Source organism: Acipenser ruthenus, chromosome 2, assembly GCF_902713425.1.
Source record: "Acipenser ruthenus chromosome 2, fAciRut3.2 maternal haplotype, whole genome shotgun sequence".
NCBI classification, from domain to species: domain Eukaryota; kingdom Metazoa; phylum Chordata; class Actinopteri; order Acipenseriformes; family Acipenseridae; genus Acipenser; species Acipenser ruthenus.
The window spans coordinates 95988244-95997048 of record NC_081190.1 but is presented as its reverse complement, the minus strand read 5'-3'; positions in this window follow the sequence as shown (position 1 = coordinate 95997048).

The window sequence follows — 8805 nt, the reverse complement described above, 5'->3', positions numbered from 1 at the left end:
CGCCTAGTACATATTCAGCATATCCATATGTTCTCAGCAGGATTCAGCTTCTGTACCAGGTTTCGCTCTTAGTTGTTTCCACAAGAAGTCCCTTGATCCAATGTTTCTCCATCACAGGTGTGGATTTCCATGTCCTGACTTCATTCCTATAAGACACTTGGACATGTTTAGCTGTAAATATTATTTCTTTATATTTCCTTTTGTTCGCACAGAGTCACTTTGCGAGGTACGCCTTCCATCCAGAACACTGAAGGAGGCCAAAACTCACTGTTATTCATATTTTCTTGTATCCAATTACTGTTCTTTTCCACATCATCAGTAGCAAACTTAACATAACTGAATCTGATTCAATTGATGAACCAACGGCTGTAGCTACTGAGATCCTCCATGCAAAAGGAGTCAATATTTTACTGACCAGCCTAGCTGATTCAGCGTTACTTGCGACAAAGCCAATACTAACAGGTCCTGCATTGGTCTCTAAGTGCAGGCCAATTAGATCAAACTGTGGTTGAGACACAGCCTTGAACCTGAATGCTATGGTCCAATACACTTTCTATTTTAATTTAGCTAAACATTTAATTTATGAAAAATGTTTTGTTTGCTTGGGTTCCTTGCTACAAAACAAAAACTGCTTGATTTGATGTGATTCGTAACTATGTATAAGTGCATGCCACTGCTGTTCCCTGTCTGTCTCCCCAGGCACTCTTGAAACAGTTTTGTCCATAGGAATTATGTTAAATGCATACATAATTTAAGAAGTGTAGGTTTGTTTTTGCTTTGCAGTCATCACCCTTCTTTTGGACTCTGTTCAAACCGAAAGCATTTCCAAACCCTCAATTGACATCCATAACTATTAAACAGTGCTGAATTTAAAAAATGCCACAAGAAACATTTCAACTCAAAGTCTTTAATAATAATTAAAAAAAAAAAAACCTCAACTAACGTCATAACGCCTTTTGAAATCTCTTCATGTTAAACATTGGACTGTTATCAAAAATAATAAGCAGGTCATTTCACATTTAGATTACCAGCATCATTTTTTTTTATTCTGCATTGAAACCATTTAGTATGTTCTAGTTAATTGTATTGCTATGTACACGTCACTGAAGCTGCCTTGGAACAAGGAGATGCAGCTTTTATAGAGCTGCTATATAATTTTTGTCCAACCCTTATTCATTACAAGTAAATACAGGTACATTAGCTACATGTAGTTACACTGCAGTTACCATTTAGTAATAGTTACCAAATGCGGTTAGCACACAACTATATAATTGCCTGATCATGTACTGTACATATATTATAAAAAAACACATTGCACAAACTATGACGTAAAGTGGCTTAATGTGTTGCTGGATTTGTCATCACTTGTCTGAAATTAAGACAACCTACTGCAAATACTGTGACTCAAACAAAAGACAACTTGGAAACATAAAATGCGGCCCACATGAACCAATTGAAGCAAACAGTGTTACAAAGCAAAGCTTCATGTGGTTCATTGAACCACTAGGTCATGTGACCCATGAACGGCGTTTAGCAGTAGCTGGTAGGAAGGAAACTAATTTTGTTTTTTATCCAATACGTACTCTTTGTCAACAGTGCTCACAGTGTGGTGTTTCAGTCAAGCTGAAAGGATTTTTTTTTTTAATCAAGATGCTGCTTTCTGTTTTATATTTCATAAATTATTTTTTTCAAATTAACAAACAAACAAAAAAAGCATTACATATGGACAAACAGAGCTCTTTATGAACATTATTGGTAAAAAAAAAAATCATACAATCTATTATAAGTGTATAAAGAATACAGAACACACAACTTTTTTTAAAAAAGGAAACTGCAGGGATTTGAGCCCAGTATTTTCCACCTCTCTACTTTATAAAGTATAGATGCCCAATTAAACGAGAAAATTAAAAATGAAATTGCTTGATATTGTATGTCAGAAGTGTATGAAACAACAGTGCAGTTGTCCACTTTACTAAATGCCTTCTCTGGAGATAGAGGTCTGTGTTTACTCAATGTATTGAGTTGTGCAGATCTACCAAGAGATGGCACTGAAGAGCATGAAGAGCTTCATGTGCTTTGGCTCAGTGAATCTTTTTGCAAACCAAATAATTCAGAGAGTTCAGTGGTTCAGGAGGCTTTACTTTTCCCATCACTAAAAATAATACAGCAAGCGACTGTAGGCTGGGCATTCACCTTCACTACAGACTTCCACACAGAGTTTACACACCATTCCAAACTCACCTACACACCAACCCCCAAACAAAGGATTAACCATCAATCATTCAGTTAAGGCTCCAGCCACATTCTCGCATGTATTATGACAGGGAGGATTTTAACCCCCTCCCTGCCAACCCGATATTCCCAACACACACACATACACACAATTTACATTTAGGGCTTTCGTCCCGCCACAGTTGTGATTGTTATCAAAATGAGCTTATCTATAAAACATTTTAAGAAAGCTTTTGATATCAATTTGAGGGTTTAAAATCCATGTTCCTAACATTAATTAACATCAGACATTGTAACACACTAAAAATGGCCACAAAGTCATAGGAATTTTAAAAGATTTTCTTAGGATTGCATTGCAATAACGTTTGAAAAACAAATGCTTTGCTGCATTTGTGATTATAGAGCTTTTAACCTCCTCTCATCTCACCAACAGGGGACAGGACATCATTTGTAACGGCGGGGTATCACACAGCACTGCCCATTACACTAAGACTGCAGGGATTAAAACCCAGTTTATAACTGTTTGCGATCAATCAGCTGCAGGACCCAGCCGAGCACTGATGTGCTGAATGCCGTCATAGATGTAGATGTTCTTATCTTCTTATGTGAAAGGGATAGCGATTAGTTGTGATCACAAACATTTCTACATAACCTTGTTTTTGTATTAAAATCAGTCTGACCTGCACACTCATGCACAAAAAGACGAATGCGCACTATACAAAGGGAAACAAGAGCCTTGATAAGTTAATTTTTCGCCACTACTCTGTACAACCAAATACAACTTGCAAAATCACATTCAGTTGGTTTGCAACCCCCCCCCAAAAAAAAAAAAAAAAAAAACGCAGAGCGCAGCTGCGCCACTTAACCACAAGAAAACGTTTCCATAAATAAATCCATCTGCACCGAAATTTGAATTGGTCAAAAAAATTTTTTTTTTTTCATTATTATTATTTTCCAACAAAACATATTCTAGCGTTATTTTAAGACGACTGTGAACGAGCCAGTAATCAATATAATAGCAGTATATCCAAACATTTTAATACATCAATCACCGGTATGTAACAAGATTTATCAGTTAATAACTTGATTTAGTTCATTCTGAAACATATCTCAAAGTAATCAATAGATGTCTCAGTACTAAACAATTTTAACACAGGAAGTGACCACAGACTTGTAAGATGCAAAATACACCTAAACGCAGCACTGGAGAGAGCGAAACTCATGATGACGAAATCCAACACAATCAACATAGAAATGCTCCAGAAGCAAAGCCTAGTGTTTCAACTGGAACTGAAGAATCGATTCAGCGCTCTTCAAGATCTGCAAAAAGATGAAGCAATCGAGGTAAACAAAATCTATGAGGAAGTGACGCAAGTAATTGCAGAAACAGCAAAAAACATCGCTGGAACACACAGTACAAAATGTGACCAGAAGATCACGCAAGAGACAAAAAACTAATTAACTAAGGGAAATTAAACAAACAGCAGCTCTGAAGTCAAAGAATGAATACATTGAGCTCTGCAAGACTGTAAGAAAGCGCATTACTGAGGATATACAGTCGTTCAACTGTAGGATGGTAGAGAAAACTATTGAAAACAACAGACAGCAAAACAAAGACTAATTGTCGGGGGAAAAAACTGATTTTACCAATCAAACAAGAGGACGGGACTTTCATCAAGAACCGCAAATTGATTTTCACATACGCGGCCAAAGTGGAAGGGAGTGGATTTAGCACTATGGATCATCTTCAAGTTGTATGGCAAGTGATTCAAACCAGCAACGAGTACAAACTACCACTTTGCTTGGGATTCATGGACTATGAAAAAGCCTTTGACTCTGTTTACACAAGATCTGTATTAAGCTCTCTGAAAAAAACAAGGAATTGAGAAAACATACAGAGACTTGATCATCACCATATACAAGAATGCAACATCCACAGTAAGACTCCATAAAAACAGCGACAAAATCAAGATTAAAAAAGGAATTCGTCAAGGAGATACAATTTCCCCAAAGCTCTTCACGGCCACCCTAGAAGACATTTTCAAAACACTGGATTGGGAAAATAAGGGTCTGAAGATCAATGGAGCCTACTTAAATTACAAACAAGAATATAAGTACTACATGAGGCTAGCATCAAGGTGGTTTTGAAAAGATTCAAGTCATGTTCAATAAATATACCACTCCATAGGCAATTGAAGTCAATGGGATCAAGCTTGAAGAAGTCAATAACTACGTATATTTGGTATAAAACCAAATGTACGAAATCAACAGAAGAGGAAAATTGGGCTGGAGTGCCTTTGGAAAATTAAGCATGATTCTGAAAGGGAAACTACCTTTATGCCTCAAGAGGAAAGTCTTCGACCAAGGCGTGCTGCCAGTGCTAACTTACAGACGTGAGACCTAGACCTTCTATGCAAAAATGACTCCAAAATTACAAACGACTCAATGGAGTATGGAAAGATGCATGCTGGGAATAAAAAGAAGAGACAGGAAAAGGAAGGAATGGATAAGAGCACAAACAAAAGTATGTGGTGTTATTATAAGAGCGAAAAAACTGAAATGGCAGTGGGCCGAACATGTAGCAAGAAGAAAAGACCATACAAGAAGATAATAGACTGGATCCCAAGAGATATAAAGTGACCAAGAAGAAGACCTGTAGGAAGATGGCAAAATGAAATTAGGAAACACGGTGGAGCAACGTGGATGAGGGACGCAGCAGACAGGCTTTTGTGGAAGAATCTTGGGGAGGCCTTCATCCAGCAGTGGACTGAAAAAGGCTGAAGAAGATGACGATGATTTTATGTGTGTATATATATATATATCCAACGCTGGCAATGGAACGTGAAACAAGCAATGTGATTGGTCAAGCAAGGTTCCAGCTGTCCATATATTGGATGGATACAGACAGTTGACCTTGTCACATATTCAAAATCACTGCGCTGCCTCACAGAATTTAAAGTACTGGTAGCCATCTTGTTTACAGTTAGTAAACAAGTAAAGTAGTATGTAGACATGCCGATTTGTATGAATAACAATTAAATGAACTGGAAGATAGCAAAAGAGACCCCCCCCCCCCCCCCAAAAAAAAAAGTGGTGAGCCGAGGATACAGATAATAATTGGGCATACAAACACGATTACTGTCCTTGAAGTTACTGTGCAACCCTAAAAAGCTTAAATGACTTCCAGGCAAAAAACGTCCATAGTCCTAGCTTGACATGGGTTTCGTAACTGAAATAAATGCAAGTAATTGCAGCGCTTGTCTTACACCACTATCTATTTCTATTTTGATTTGCCCAGCGTTCAAGCACACTGAACCTCGAAAGCTTAGATTAAAAAAAAAGAAATGATGTCTTCAGTGTAGCTTTATAGTTTAAAGGCTACATTGAGAATGTTTTTTCTTCAAAGGACAGGCACTGATCATCATAAAGACACCACTATTCTTGGCATCCTATGAGGTGTAGTAATCATTCACTATTTGCAGTCCAGTATTAAAAGTCATCAGATGTTAAAAAGTCAAAAGATTGCATACAGCACAGGTACTCTATAGTAAAAGGGATTGATAAAGCATTATTATTATTATTATTATGTATTTGTCTAACTCACTTAAACCAGATGTCACAGTAGTTTCTCTAATTGTTTAATCATTCAGAATTAGCTTAATTACTCATTGTCATTGTTTTGTGTGGGCTACAGTATGTTTTGCAAGAGCAAGCACATATTAGCATGATGTTGGAATAGACTGGGATATCCCACTGAATATGAAAAATATTTAATTCTTTTGTGTTTTTGTTTGATAGAAGAACACATTAAACAAAAAAAAACTGACCACAGTGGATGCACCAGGGATGTACAACAGTCATTTCTTCCCTTGTGAAAGGGAATTTGTCAGAACCTTTCCAGAACTTGGTTTTGTAAATGTTGTTTTTAAAGTGACATGATATTACTAATATAATTGACGACCCTATCCAATGTAACACAGTACAATTGTTAAAATCCTCATCTAATTACAACAGTCATATCCCCATTGAGACATATTAGCAGCAACTACACTTATAATTTTGCTGAGAGTGTACGGTGCTCTTTTTAGAATGTCAATGACAAAGCATTTCAAATGTTTAAACCACAACAGGTTCTATATTTTGTAATTCAATTACAAAAAATTCTAACTCTTAATGGTATATTCGAGAAGTTTCAGTCTGGTTTTCGTGCTGCACATAGCACTGAGACGGCCCTTGTCAGAGTTCCTGATCTGCTGATAAGCTCGGACTTCCATCAGTTTTAATTCTTCTAGATCTAAGTGCTGTCTTTGATACTGTTGACCATAACATCCTACTGAATCATCTTGAAAGCACAGTAGGACTGTCTGGCCTTGTCCTATCCTGGTTCAAATCTTATCTTTCTGATAGGTTTCAATTCGTCTCTATTGTGGAGGTAAAATCGTCATTATCGGAAATTGTCTGTGGTGTTCCACAGGGCTCCATTCTAGGTTCCTTGTTGTTTTCATTATATATGCTACTGTTAGGTGACATTATCTGCAGACATGGAGTTAAGGTGGCCACCCGTTCCGTATAATACGGAATCGTCCCATATTGGTCAATAAAATGTTGTGTTCCGTTTCAAACTGATACGGAACGTAATTTGTTCTGTATTTTGCACTACTGAGCCAAATGTATTTTTCAAGCACGACATGTCAGAGATCTCCGTCTCTGGTGAAGCACCAACTTCCTACCGGAACCGGATCCATCTCAGTTATTAGGTAATTATGGGAGGTGTAGTTCATTTGATTAACAATTATTCACTTTACACATACTGCGCGAAAAGGATCGACTAGCGCGAGGCAGTTCTAAATCCTATTGGGTGGTGTGTGCTGCTGTCAGCTATGTAGCTATAAAACATATAACTAGCTGACCGATTTCGGACACAATGGCAAATTCTTTAACACCTCAAAAAAAAAAAAAAAAAAAAAAAAAAACGGATGCAAAAATATAAAGACGAGATTTTACATGGTGAAGGATTTTACACGGGTGAACAAAGTTCATGACAATATTTTCAAAGCCCGGTGCACTGTGTGCAGAAAAGAATTTTCGATCTCTCACGGCAGAGTTTGTGACCTTAGACAGCATGAGGCAGGAGAAGGCCATGCTCATAACTGTCGAACAAGGAGAACCAATCAGGTTATTCAATTGTTCTTTGTTCCAGAGAGATCACCTGAAGCTGATAAGGTAGGCAGGCTACTGTATTTCTCCTTGCATAATTTAGTCCTCTAGCTAGAGCGATTACAATTATATTAGCTAACGTTAGATAGCTAATGTTACCCACCGCAATTTCTAGCCATTCACGGACCCGAGCACAAAGTTATGATTTTCTTCTGTAATGCGGTCTCCGGTCTTTTTTTTGTTTCTTGTGGACTTTAAGTGTAATTATTTTAATTAATTATGCATTGGACAGTGTTGTTCTTGTGTAGTTTTGACTTTTGATCGTTTACGAAATACATTGGCTGGGTCGCTTTCACAACTCAAAGCGCACCACCAATTAGTAGCTAACATTTTAAATGGACTTTATACTTAACGTGTGTGCATTCTGGGTTGTTATAATCTAAGATGTAGCCTATTTATATATTTGCATTTTAATAGCATGTATTGAATGTGTTGCTGTTATTATTTGCATTACACAATTTGTATTTAAATATTGAAATAACTAGCTAGTATTACTTAATGTAGCTAGAGTGAAGTTTTATTTCTTATTCATTATTATATATGTTATTTAAAATGTATTTAAATAATATTTATATATTCACATATTTTAATACTTAAGATAAAATAATTACCAGATACATATTTTAATACAGAATCAGTTGTTTATTAGCCTATTTCATGTTATTTCTCTTAAGTTAAGTATTTAGTGTAAGAGGTTTTTAATAACATAGGCTACTTTATTAATAGATCACAGCTCCTGAGTTGGCTAATGTATACCACACAGTGAAGCACAACATGAGCTACAACAGTACAGACTGTGCTTTGAAACTGGCACAGAAAATGTTTAGTGATTCATACATCTGTAAAAGACTTGCCTGTGGGAGAACAAAATCAGAGTCACTTGTGAAGGATGTGCTTGCCCCAAAAGCAGTAGCGGACATCATCCAGACCTTCATCCACCAATGGGAGTGAGAAGCCACTTTCCTTTTCCATACAAACGGATGCCTCAAACCAAGGGAACAGGAAAATATTTCCTATGCAGTCCAGTTCTTCACTCCTCAGGATGGTGTAGCAAATAAAATGATTGATTTTGTGGAAAATCCAGATGAATCTGCAGATGGCATTGTGAAATGCATCACCAGCTCACTGGAGAGGTTTGGATTATCTCTGAACTCAGTTTCAGCTTTTAGTGGCGACAACACTCATGTCAACTATGGTGTCCATCGCAAAACAAATGGAGTGACAGCCGAAACAGGTGTTCAGTAGAGCTTATCAAAAGTGAGCTCCTTGTGAAAAGCTTATGATGCTTTCATTTGTCAAAATATCTCATGGGTGTTGCGTGGCATTGCGTTAGGATCTGTTCCTTATTTTTGAGGT